This window comes from Manis javanica, chromosome 4 (assembly GCF_040802235.1).
Source record: "Manis javanica isolate MJ-LG chromosome 4, MJ_LKY, whole genome shotgun sequence".
Taxonomy (NCBI): domain Eukaryota; kingdom Metazoa; phylum Chordata; class Mammalia; order Pholidota; family Manidae; genus Manis; species Manis javanica.
In genome coordinates, this window is record NC_133159.1 from 57,183,686 (window position 1) to 57,196,205 (window position 12,520).

Sequence of the window (12,520 nt, forward strand, 5' to 3'; positions counted from 1 at the left end):
TTTAGTGAATAAAAATTCTTACTGCCATATCTGAGTAACATAGGCTCTTGGTAAAGAAGCACTTGGCTTCCTTTTTTTTGCTCTTTCCCACCCGTCTACATCTTCCTTCTGGCAGAACCTCACTTTTATTCAGGTTTAATGGCCATTCCCAGGCAGCATACATGGCTCAGGAAAAATGTTCCATCTCTTAGCTCTGGAGTCATCTTGACTGTTCTAAGAGTCCTGTTTCTCCTTCTCTGGAATTGATCAAAGAATGAAAGAGTGATTTAATTCCAGCCAGTAAGAACCAGAAAGAAGTTTGGTAGAAGCTTCTAGAAAAACTGTTTCTAACTTTTGGAAGACAGTCACAGAAAGCCTTCTCCTCTCACACCATATGTCTGGGTATCAACAAGAAAGAATATGGCTCTAATCATTGTTAGCAACCACCCGATCTTCTAGGGTGCCTATAAGTAAGGACATAGAAGGAGCCTGGGTCGTTGATAACGCTGATGAGCTATTAGGCCAACCTCCCCTAGGAGCTTCTTTCCAACTGGAGCTCATATATTGCTGTAGCCAATGACTTCTTGTTGGTTTTACTAACTTGAGTCATATTTTCTGATCTCTGTAGCCAAAAGCATCTTAAGTGCTATAAGATGGCAACGTTTAATTCTCAAACTTCCTATTAAATAGAATTTATAGATTTTGACCCTCATCTGTTGCTTTCTTGACACAGGGAATAATTTGCAGGGCAAACAATTCATGTTCTTCCATTTGTCTAGAACACCTTCCTCACCTATTTGGTAAGGTGTTTTAAAACTTTAGCTTTATATTTCTCATAGAAATAAAAATTTATGATGTTGCACGGACAGATAGACTTAACTGCTATTGTTAGTGCTTTAACAAATATATTATCTTTTCAGCATTTTTGAGAACTTTGAGAGTAATATTATACCAAACCAAGTATGACATTGATAACTATCCAAGGATGTTACTATTATATTCAGAATGTATGTAGTTATGTTTTTTTGTATAATACTCTGTGATCAAAATACTATATCAATACACTAAAATATAAACCAACCATATACTTACTTTTAAACTAGATTCACACAAACTTTCCATGAATCAGAATGATTTTGATTTCATGATAGAGAATGCACAACTCAAAGTGGCTTAAAGTCATATTTGTTTTTTCTGTAACAAAATGTCTGAAAGTTGGTGGTCCTAATAGGTTCAACAGGTGAACACTGTCAGGGTGCTGGCTCATTTTACCAGTGATCCCCTTGGTTTTATATCATGGTCTAAAGATGACTGCCACAGTTCTACGTAACTTCCTCAGCTTATACCATTCCAAGTCAGAAGCAAGGGAAGGGACAAGCTTTTTTATATTTCTCTTTCTATTTTATCAGAAAGGAAGATATTTCCCCAGGAAATTATAGCAGGCCTTTCCTCCCAACTTATGGCAAACCCATACCAAGTACAGGCAAAGTGCCATCATGATAGACTAGCCTGCTTTTCCTTATGTCAGTGCTCAGTATCTGAACAAAATTTGGGTTTTGTTAATAAGGAAGGAAAGGATAATAGCTGAACATAGACCACCAACAATATTTGTCCCTTACTATCTCCTAAATGAGATGTAGTTTAACCCATTTCTTCTAAACAGCTCTACTCCCACCAAAATCTATCACTGGCCAGTTTGGATAATCAGAGTTGTTTTCACATATATCAGCACACAAGCAAGTTGTTAATACAAACCAAAGGGGGAGAGGAAGGACTAGTATGAAAATCAGTGTCTCTACCAATCAGTCACTATGATAGAAAAGGTGACCAATTCAGTGTAATCAACATTTTGTGACTTAATTAATAATGTTTATTTCTTTAAAAGTATGGCATTTTCACTTAAAAAATTAGAAATGGCATAATCCCAAAATAAAAATGCTAATGAAGAATAGTGCAGTTATAACCTACATTGATAATGGTTAGATAGGTAGTAGGTAGATTGATTGATTGGTTTATAATAGATAGGTGATAGGTAGACTTTTTGTTCTTTTAGTATCTCTCTGGACCAGCACTGATCCTCAGCCCAACAATGTAAATGAGCTAAGGACACATTAAAAGTAACATCTGATTAAATCAAGGCATTGAAGAACAAATAATTTAAAAGAAAACAAAACCCTTTACAAAACTCAGTCTCATACCCTTTTTCTTTCAATTTCACTGCTGGTCCCCAGTTAAAATAATCCAAACTTGTGTAAGTCAACTCTTTCTAAGAATCTTTTAACCCATTATCTTGTCTTACTCTCATAAATTAATTCATTTACTAATTAACACTTACTGAGTTTCTATTGTATGAAAAGCATAGTGATAGGTGCTTTAGAATATAATAATGTTTAGAACAAGTCCCTTCAGTTACCCTCTGCATTCCCATCTCAGTCCCTTCAAGTTTCCAAAGCATTAAAACATCCTGCTAAAACTAATCAGAGAAAAGGAGAAAATTGAATTGTCCTCTTTAAGTTCTTTGTGTTGTTTATGAATCTGCTCTCTGTTGTAACAATGAGAATCTTCCTTGCCATATTTAGAGGATCTTTTATAAAAAATTAACTTTAATGGCAGGTTTACAATCAGTAACATACTCTTGTTATTTGTTCTCAGTTCTTTCTCCTTCATAGCACTTGCCACAAGAAGAGTTAAATTGTGGCTTAATGTCTGTTTTTCCCACTAGCCTGCAATCTCCTAGTCACTAGCCCACCTGCTAGTCAGAACCTGCTAGTTAATTATTGTACCTCCAGTACCAAGAATGGTTTTTTAAACATTGTTAGAACTTAATCAGTTTTTGTTGAAGGAATAAGTGAATGAATTCATAACCCTATTCAACTAACTTTTCCATTCTCCACTAACCAGTGATTTATTCATATTAATGCAACAAATATTCATTAAACAAAGATTGAATGAGCATATGCTGCATGCCAGACAATGAAGAGATAAATCTTGTGATCTCAAAGAGCTCAGAGTACAATGAAGCTTATTTTATCACATTTAAAAACTTGATTCTGATTTTCAAAACTGGTAACACTGATTCCATTGGTAACATTGGTAAATAAACTGGTAACACCGGTAACATTGGCCTAACATGCCAATCAGTCATTCATATCACACTCCAGATAGCATTTTTCCTTAGGTATTTTAAATACAAGTTGAACATACAAAGCTACTTAATTTTAAAATCAGAACTATAATACTTTTCTGTTAAAGAGTCATGCAGGAATTGAGAAACTGGAGGAAAAAGGAAAGGAAGAGTAAAAGGTCATGCAAAGGGCAGTGAGGGCCATTTGTGATGTCACAAGTTCATGGAATGGAAGTTGAATAATTGTAAGCACACATGAATGAAAAACATATCTTAACTATAAAGGTAATAACCACAGTTATATAGATAATATTTCTTTCTAAACAAATGGTAGAATACATGAAAAATCTTGTCACAGTTTTAATTTGGAAATGTAGCATTGTTTAAATTATTCTCCAAATACCCTTCTCATGCTTCAAAATCTTACTGAAGTGCCAGCTCTTCTAAGAAGTTTTCAGTGATTCCACTGGCTAAAAGTAATTCTGTCTACTACAGAGAACTGCTAGAAAGGTTAGTAAGTAGGGAATGAAGTCAAGAGATCCTGTGAAAACAGATATGTAGATCATGTAAGAATTTATCAAATGTACTAATCAGTTATTAGTAATTAGTTTTTATAATTAGAAATATAAATGTTTCCCCACTTGAGCACTCACAGTGCACTTTAATGGTACTTTCTTAATTTTCCTTCGGATTCTTTCCCTTGTATCTATGCTTTCCTTCTCTATTAGATCATAAGATTAAATCTTATTCATCATTTTGTATCTTACAACATTACCTCAAATTCCTGCCCATAAAAGTATGAGAATAAACCGAAATCACTGAATTGACCTTTATTAGTGTTTTTATCATAAATATATAAACCCACTTAACTCCACCTTCTCACCAGCCAAAGCAGAATTTGTTGAAATTTAACTAATTTTATTTAGTCACCATCCAAACATCTGTGACTGTGTAGATATGTAGTTTTCCAATTTCAGTTTGGGATCATTAATGTTCTGTAAAAGTTCCCCAGATGATACCTTTTCATTCAAGTCAACAAATACAATTCAATGATATTCATATGCCAAGGTTTATAGGTATGCAATGGTGAATATGATAAACATTATCCAAGCCACATAAAGTTTATACTGTTGTGGGGAAGGCAGTCATTATATGTAGTTGTAATGCTTGTCATATGAAACTAAAATAAATTAACATTTAAATATGAAGGTTAATGGTAACTAATAACTATCATTTATAGAGCCCTTAGTACCTGTCAGACATATGTTAAGCACTTTTTTAGGTATTATTTTATTTAATATTCTGCAGGTCTAGATAAGCAGATATCATTTCTGTTTTATAGATGAATATGCTGAGTCATTGACAGGCTAAAAATATTGCCAAAATTTGGACAATTTTTAGCAGAACCAGGATTTAAACCTCTATCTGCCTGACTTCAATGCCTTGTTCTTAACCTCATAACCAGTATACTTTCAACTGGTTACCTGTTTAGTGTATCATCTGGATTTTTGTATTTATTAGTTAATTTTGTATGGGAGGGGGAAGTATGGATTCTTTGGGACTTGTCATTTTTCAATTTCCCCCTAATGTCTAGGACTGTTAAGTGTCTTTACAGCATCCTAGTTACCAAATATTAATTGATGTGATATTGAAATAAGTATATGAATGACCATAGTTCAAGAGAGCAATAAAGAATATAAGTAGGACTTAAGACTACTCAAAGTTAGTCCAATGATGCTAAGTTTTAGTGAGGATAACACCTAATACTTTATTTAACATTTTAGTAGGATAATGCCTAATAACCTTAGCTGTTATTTCAAAGCTCTTTCTAGATTCCTTAATTGTAAGAATATAATTGAAGATACTATGTCCTAAGTTTGATGACATCTTTTTGATAACTCTTTTTGAGAACTTTTTGGGAAAACAAGAAAGAAAAAAGAGACTGCTCCTCTGTCCCATGATACAGACATAGAACTTCTAGAAATTGTAAGGAAAATGCTTTTATGTCAGTTTAAGAAGGGACTAATAATGATTTGTCTGATAAGCACTTTGTCCCCATGTACAATAGTCAGAATTAGTTTCCACATCCCAGGCTAAGAACAGGGCTGGAACATTCTCATTCTCTGGAATGTATATTCTGACACATGTGTTCTCTACATATGTACATGTGCTGCTCTCCTTAGGAGAGTTCAGGTCTCCTGAGCTTTGTGAGGTCTATAGGAAACTACAGTTGGGTTATTATTTAACAATGGATGATTTTCAACATAAATTGGCAAGGACTTCAAAATCTTCCCACCTTTATGAAAAATTTCCTGACCACCCTTGTTTTGAACTTGTAAAATACTTCTTGTTGTTATAATCATTCAGAACTGATTGCATTCTCCCATATTTATATTTTTATATATATAACCCACCCATAAGCTGATCATTCTCATGGGCTGATTCTGTCTTCCCTTCCAGAAACTGGGATGTAGTCATTGGTCCCTTCATTGTCTGCTGTAAGAAATCTAAACACAGTGGTTATTTCCACAGTTTAGGCCCTTTGTAAAGAAGTGGTGGCGTCATGGATATAAGTCACATTCTGATATTCAACTCCTATAATCTCATCGTCCTATTTCTTCCCTAACATATCTCATTCTTTGGGATCTTTTCTATAATTCTGCACCAAAAAGAATAAGGATATCACTGAAATAGAAGATAATTTTCAGAAAAAAAGCAAGTTATAAGGCAATATGCATAATAAGAATACTAGTTCTGAGGGATAAAATTAATAGTTCTATGTTACCTTATGCTGAGAAAAATTCAGAAGAGTATACTATACTAATTACTATGGTTATTTCAAGGAAAGAAATTATAGAGTAATTTCATATTTTACTTCACAAAATATCTGCATTGCTTGAGATTTTAACAATAAACACATATTACTTCTGTGATCAGAGAAAATGAAAATGTAAAAAATGTCAGAGAAAGGACTAAGTAATGTTTAATATGTTATTTTTTTCTTCCATAATTTTCTAGATTATATAATTCTCTGTTATAACTTTATCAGAGAGAATTAACTGGAGTATAATTGACATACTATTATATTAGTGTCAAGTGTACAGCATAGCGATTTGACATTTATATATATTACAAAATGCTTGCCAGAGTAAGTGTAGTTATCTTTCACCACACAAAGTTATTACAATACTACTGACTATATTCCCCATGCTGTACCTTTAATCCTGGTGACTTACTTATTTTATAATAGGAAGTTTGTGCTTTTTAGTCCCCTTCCCCTATTTTACCCATTTACCCCTCCCTTCTGACAACCATCAGTTTGTTCTCTCTATTTTTTAGTTTGTTTATGGGTTTTTGTTTTAATAACCACCAGCTTTGAATCATATGCCACCTAAATTACTATTAAAGAGTAAGATATAAAAAAGGATATTTTCATCTAACATATCATTTTGGATTTGGGCTTTTCATAGTTATAGATTATAGAATATCAGGTGAAAACTGTGGAGGGGGTAGAAATTCACTGAAATAAAATAAATTGAATCTAAATGAATCACTACTTGTTTCATATTAAGAAAACACTTTTTTCTGATGATAAAGTTGAGATGTTTTAAAGAAATAAAGTTGAATAATAACAAGGTATTCTTATTAACCAATAGTATCAAGTTTTCACTGTAGAACTTTGATTAGATTCTATGGTAACTATCACCATTCTAAAAATACTGCACGTTTCCAGTAAGGTTTGTATACTGAAAGGCATTTGTTTGGCCTTGAAGAAAACAAAACAATGAGACCTAACCAAAGAGTGGTGGGCTCCTGGCTACATATGATGTCTAAGATCCTCTAGCCTTCCTTTACTAAAAATAAGTAATTTGATAAACTCATCAAATTTACTTACTGTAAATAAATGAACTTACTGTGTTTTGCACCACTATTTGACTATTTTCTGTCAGGTAAATAGACTCTCAAGATCATGCAGACTCTAAAATATAGAAACACATAAAACAAAATTACCAAAGTTATCATAGCTTAGTATATTTTGCCATAATCAAATTAAGAATTGATTCTATTTATAGTTACCTCCATTTCCATTTGTATTTAAATGTGATCTTACATAGCAAATAAAAACATACTCATATTTTTCTAGCATGCCTATTCTACCAACATTAAGTGGAAAGATATTCTTTCTTAGGAATTCTCTTTCTGGACCATGCAAATTCCTGGCACTATAAATTGAGGTTCCAAGATTGCGCTATGTAAGAAAACAATTATAGATGGGCCAATGTAACTTCATAATACTAACCAAATAAGGTACTACTCTAGCAGTTACTTGAAAAAGAACCATTAGAGGATTTTAATTGTAGCTAGTTTTCAGTTATTCATCTGGTCTGTGACAAAGCAAAAAGCAGAGAAAAGCAATAAATTTTCTATTGCCCTAACTTCTAAGGAAAGATAATTGATGTCTCTATATTGACTGATTTAGCATAGAAACAATTCAATATCAGCAATATACAGATTCTATGATTAAAAGATTATGCTATCTTAGGGAAGGTTGAGTGTGGTATATGCTCTGGATTGTGTGTACATGGAATCTTCTATACACTGGTTTGAATGCAGTTTTAAATTCTCATATATGGAGACTACTGGAAGTTCTTCAGTAGTTCACAGCTGTCATTAGATAAAACATCAGTTTCCCACCTCTTGTTAAAATTTGTAACTCTTCAAATTAATAACAATGTACTATGTTAAATTTCAGGAACATGGTATAATACAACTTTAGAATTAGTAAGAACTTCAGGTTGGTTTAACTATACATATTAATTATAGAATAAAGAAATGTATTCTAATTTTTATATAGATAAGAAACTGCCTAGAGATAGAGAAGACATTCTCAGGAAATTTTTATACTATAATGTATTGGTGAACTCAGAAAGTTCTTCTTAGCTGGTCTTTTTTCTCATATTTTATTTTCAATAAACTTCCTTTGGAGTACTCGGATGATAAATTTAGTCTGAACTGCTTGTGAAAGAGAATTGCCAGTTTGATTTAGCACTAGACAGAACAAAGTCTTGTGATTTCACAATCTGTTTTCAAGAGATCAGTGGTGTGAGAAAAATCAAAGAAGCTATCATGGATGTACAACATATTTAAGAATTAATAGTTCGAAAAGAAAGGAAGAAAAGTCAGTGACATTTTGAAGAACAAGATGAGGTGACTTGCTTCCCTATATATCAATGCTTATTATGAAACTATAATATTTTGGGATGTTTTTCAATTGAGACAGTATAATGAGATGGATGGAACTAATTATACAGGCCAAAAATTGACCGAGTTTGTATATGATAAAGGAGGCAATAATACAATCAGTTTCTCATGGAAGCAAAAAATGGAAACATAAAAATTAATCCCCTACCTCATACCTCACACCATATACAGAATCAGTTTCAGATTATTTAAATCTGAAAGGTAAAACTAATTAAAATTATAAATCTTTTAGAATATAAAAATAAGAACATGTATTTATAATGTTGGGATAGTAATGTCTTTTTGAATTAAATACAAAGCACATATCATAAAAGAAAGTACTGATACAATTGACAAGATTAAATTAAAACTTCTTTTCATAAAACATCATATTAAGAGTGAAAACTAAAGATGAGATATAACTAAAGATTACACACACACACACACACACACACACACACACACACACACACAACATACACTCATCAAGAAAACCCAATTGAAAAATGAGCAGAATTTATAAACCAAGCAATTCATATTGGAAATGTAGATTTTTAATAAACCTATGAAAAGATGTTCAATCTCATAAGTAACAGGGAAAATATGCATTTAAACCATAATGAAATACTATTTCACACCCCTCAGACCGGACAACAGGAAAATGTCTGATAATACCAAGTGCTGACAGGTGGTGGATCAAGGAAAGTGCTTATAAATGATAGTAAGTATGTAAACTGTTTGAAAACAAGTTAATATTGAATACTTGACAGTCCAGGAAATTCACCCCTAGCTGGTAGGTAAATGAGAAAGACTCTTATACACATACATAAAGAGATATAAACAAACACATTCATAACAGCATTATGTATATAAGCAAAAATTGTCACGAGAATGTGACTATGATAGATTCATACAATCAACTATTATGAAGCAATAAAACATTAGTGGAATGACACATACCAAGATAAATCATTCTCACGTACAATGTTGGTTTTTTAAAAATCAAAAGCAAGTTGCAGAAGAATACATGCTGCATTATATCACTTATGTAAAGGTTAAATTTCCAAAGCAATACAAAATTACTGTCAAGCCATGAAAGGGCATGAAATTTATGAATGTACAAATATATAAATAATTACAAAGTTTGGGAAAGTGGTTAACTCTGTGGGGTTAGAGGAGAAGATATATAGGAAGTGGTGAGGAGCATCTATAGTGTTCATTGTATTTTGTATATCTTAAATACGTAATGTTTAAAAAAATCCAAATGATTTAAAAAACACAATAAAGCAACATTTTCATTAGCTGGAACAGGTTGTTAATTTGAGAGGAGTTTTTCTGCAGGAAAATCCATCTAATAAATAAATTTGAAGAATAATTTTAATAACCCACACATCCTATTCAGTGCTCCTCCCCTGCTTTATAAAAGTTAACCTCATCAAGGCAGTAGTACCCCCTACTCTTCTGGCGTGGCACCGATACTGACCCTGTCCTGCCAGGCTCTACTAGCTCTGAGCTCTTCAGACCTGTATCTCCTTAAGTCTAAATTTAACAATGATTCTATTTCCCCAAGGTCTAATATCTAATTAAGCCAATCCTGTTAAGATAGTAACAGATGGTAAAGCTAAAAGTGTGCTTTCTATAAGTAGTTTTATTTTACCCAGGAATTGACAGAGGGGAAATCTTTTAAGACAAGGGTGACATTTCAGGGTTCCAAAGAGACATATTAGGCAGATAGTTAGAACCTGGTAGTTTAATATCACCATGTTTTTTATTTTCAAATAAGGTTAGTCCCACTTACCCTGGAAACATTATCATTTCAAAAATTTTAGTAGTGTGAGACAAAGGAATTGATTAGCAATTTACAAAATTTTATAGGCTTAATGTCTAGCCATTCATAGATGTAATCTGAACAGAGTATTCTTTAAAACTGCCTTGATCTAATTTTTAAAGTTGCTAGTGATTGTGGTGTTGGACTTGTGCCTGAATGACAGCCTAACGATATTCAGCATTAGTTTTTCTCCAGTCCTCAGACAATCATCTGCATTTGCAGAAGGTTGATGACAGGGCAACTTGGAGTTTAGAGACAGCATCTGTGTTTGCATTTCAATGGTTCCATAATTCTATGAAACCACTGAAATCTCTCCAATGTGCTTCATTGTTTAAATAGCGAAGGTGGCTAAATTTTGTTCAAGATTCATATATCTTAGAAAAAACATTGGGCCATTGTATCCAAAGTCTCTTCTACAGAGAATGCTTTTCTCCCTTCTTATTTTTTTAAATGCTAAAATTATGTTTGTTAAGATCCATAGGTACTATAATACATCTGCACATATTTTAAATCTTTTATCCATTTGGATCTTTATGGCCTGAAATTGAAGTTTTAGGATAGAGAAAGGGGAAGAGAGAACACATGGTTTGAGATATAATATAGGGTCATTATAAATTTTAAATTTAGGGTTCCAAAAATATCTTTCTCCTCATTAGAAAGGAACAAACTTGTTTTCTTTCACTTAGGAAAACATTTCCACTTAACATATGGAAGTTAACTTCATTGGTAGGTATGTTGCCTGTTTGCAAGAATCTGCTGTTACTCTTAATTGACTGTGATTTTAAAAGAAGAATTTTTATCATATTTTTGTAAAAGAAAATGAATCTTGGAGTTGAAGTAAGAAATTCTGAGTTCAAGTGCAGGGCAAATGGGTATCTTTCTCAGAGGAGCCTTTGAGCCCTTCCTGTAAATGTGCATAACATTATCCACCGAATAGCTTTAGGAAAGGACTAAATGAATGAATGTATGTGAAAGTTCTGTGTTAACTGTATCTGAAAGAACTGGAAGCCTGTAAATGATCGCTACAAGTCTATAATTGTGTGAGGTCAGTTTTTTAGATTTTCAATCTGTTTTAATAGCACTCCATCCAACTAAGAGACAGAGATGTGGCAAAACGTAGACAAGGACAAAACTGTGGGTAAAAAAACAGAGCTCCAAAGAGGTCAATTCAAAAAATTATTCTTTAGCAATTATTTTTCATCTCCTTGCCATTTATTTGGTGGTGTTTTATACACATTTTTAAAATGACCTGGCTTTTCATAATATATTCATTCCTTTTCCCTTCTACATGCTAATAATATGAAATACTGGAAGTTGTCCTTAAAAGTCAGCCCACCTTCAACGGCCCAGGTAAAGTGAGAAATAATCCTCATTCTTGGTACTCTGAAGATTAGGTGTCAATTGCCATCATCTCTTCCTAGACAATCCCTTGCAGCCAGAAAAAGATGATTTTTGACCTTGAAGATTTTAACACTGCAGATCTAAAAATATAAGCAAATTCATTTTCTTTTTAGGAAACTGTGAGCTTACATACACCCCAGAATGTCAATTGGATGCCATGCAGTCTGACTGTATTAGTGATGTAGAGAACTAAAAGGAAGATTCTCTCCCATAATGAGGAAACAAAAAACCTATAGCCAATATTCCACAAAAGAACGATTCCAGGATAACAAATCCATTTGCAAAGAGAGAATTCACCAAATGGGTTTAGAGAATCAAAGAGATGTCTAAATATAGTCCCAGCTTCATCAGTATTTCTTAGCATATTGCCGTTTATGAGAGTTTAAAGAGAAGTGTGTGAGAATAAAGTGTCTGTGCGTGCTTTTATGTGAGTGAGTATATGAGTGTGTGTGAGTGTGCGAGGGTTCCTTCGTGCCAGGAGGAGCCGCGGTGGAAACATGAAGGATGGTCGGGAAACCCCTTCTCTTTTGCGCTCTCCTGGGGCAGCAACCCCGGCCCCAGAATGAGAAGGGAATGTGAGAACAGGCACAAAGGTCGCTGCCTTGACCGATGTGAAGCGACCGAACCGCAAGCAGAGACTTCTCTCCTTGGCCGCCAACAACCTGCAGCAGAAAGGCGGGCGGGGGAGGAAACCCCGAGGAGGCGCTCCTGGCCGCCTCTTTGCTGAGATAGCAGGAGCCTGCGGAGCCACGAGCGCAGCGTCACTGAGCTGGAGCGGGTGCAGGCGCGCTCGCGGAGGCGCAGAGGCCGGGAGCCGCTTCTGCCGCCGAGTAGCCGGCGCTGCAGGACGCCGCGCCTCTCGAGCGCCCCGGGCCGGGCGGGCGGGCGGAGCAGCCGGCAGACGCGCGCTGCCCGGCTCTGTCCCTCGAGCACCTGCCTCGCCACCG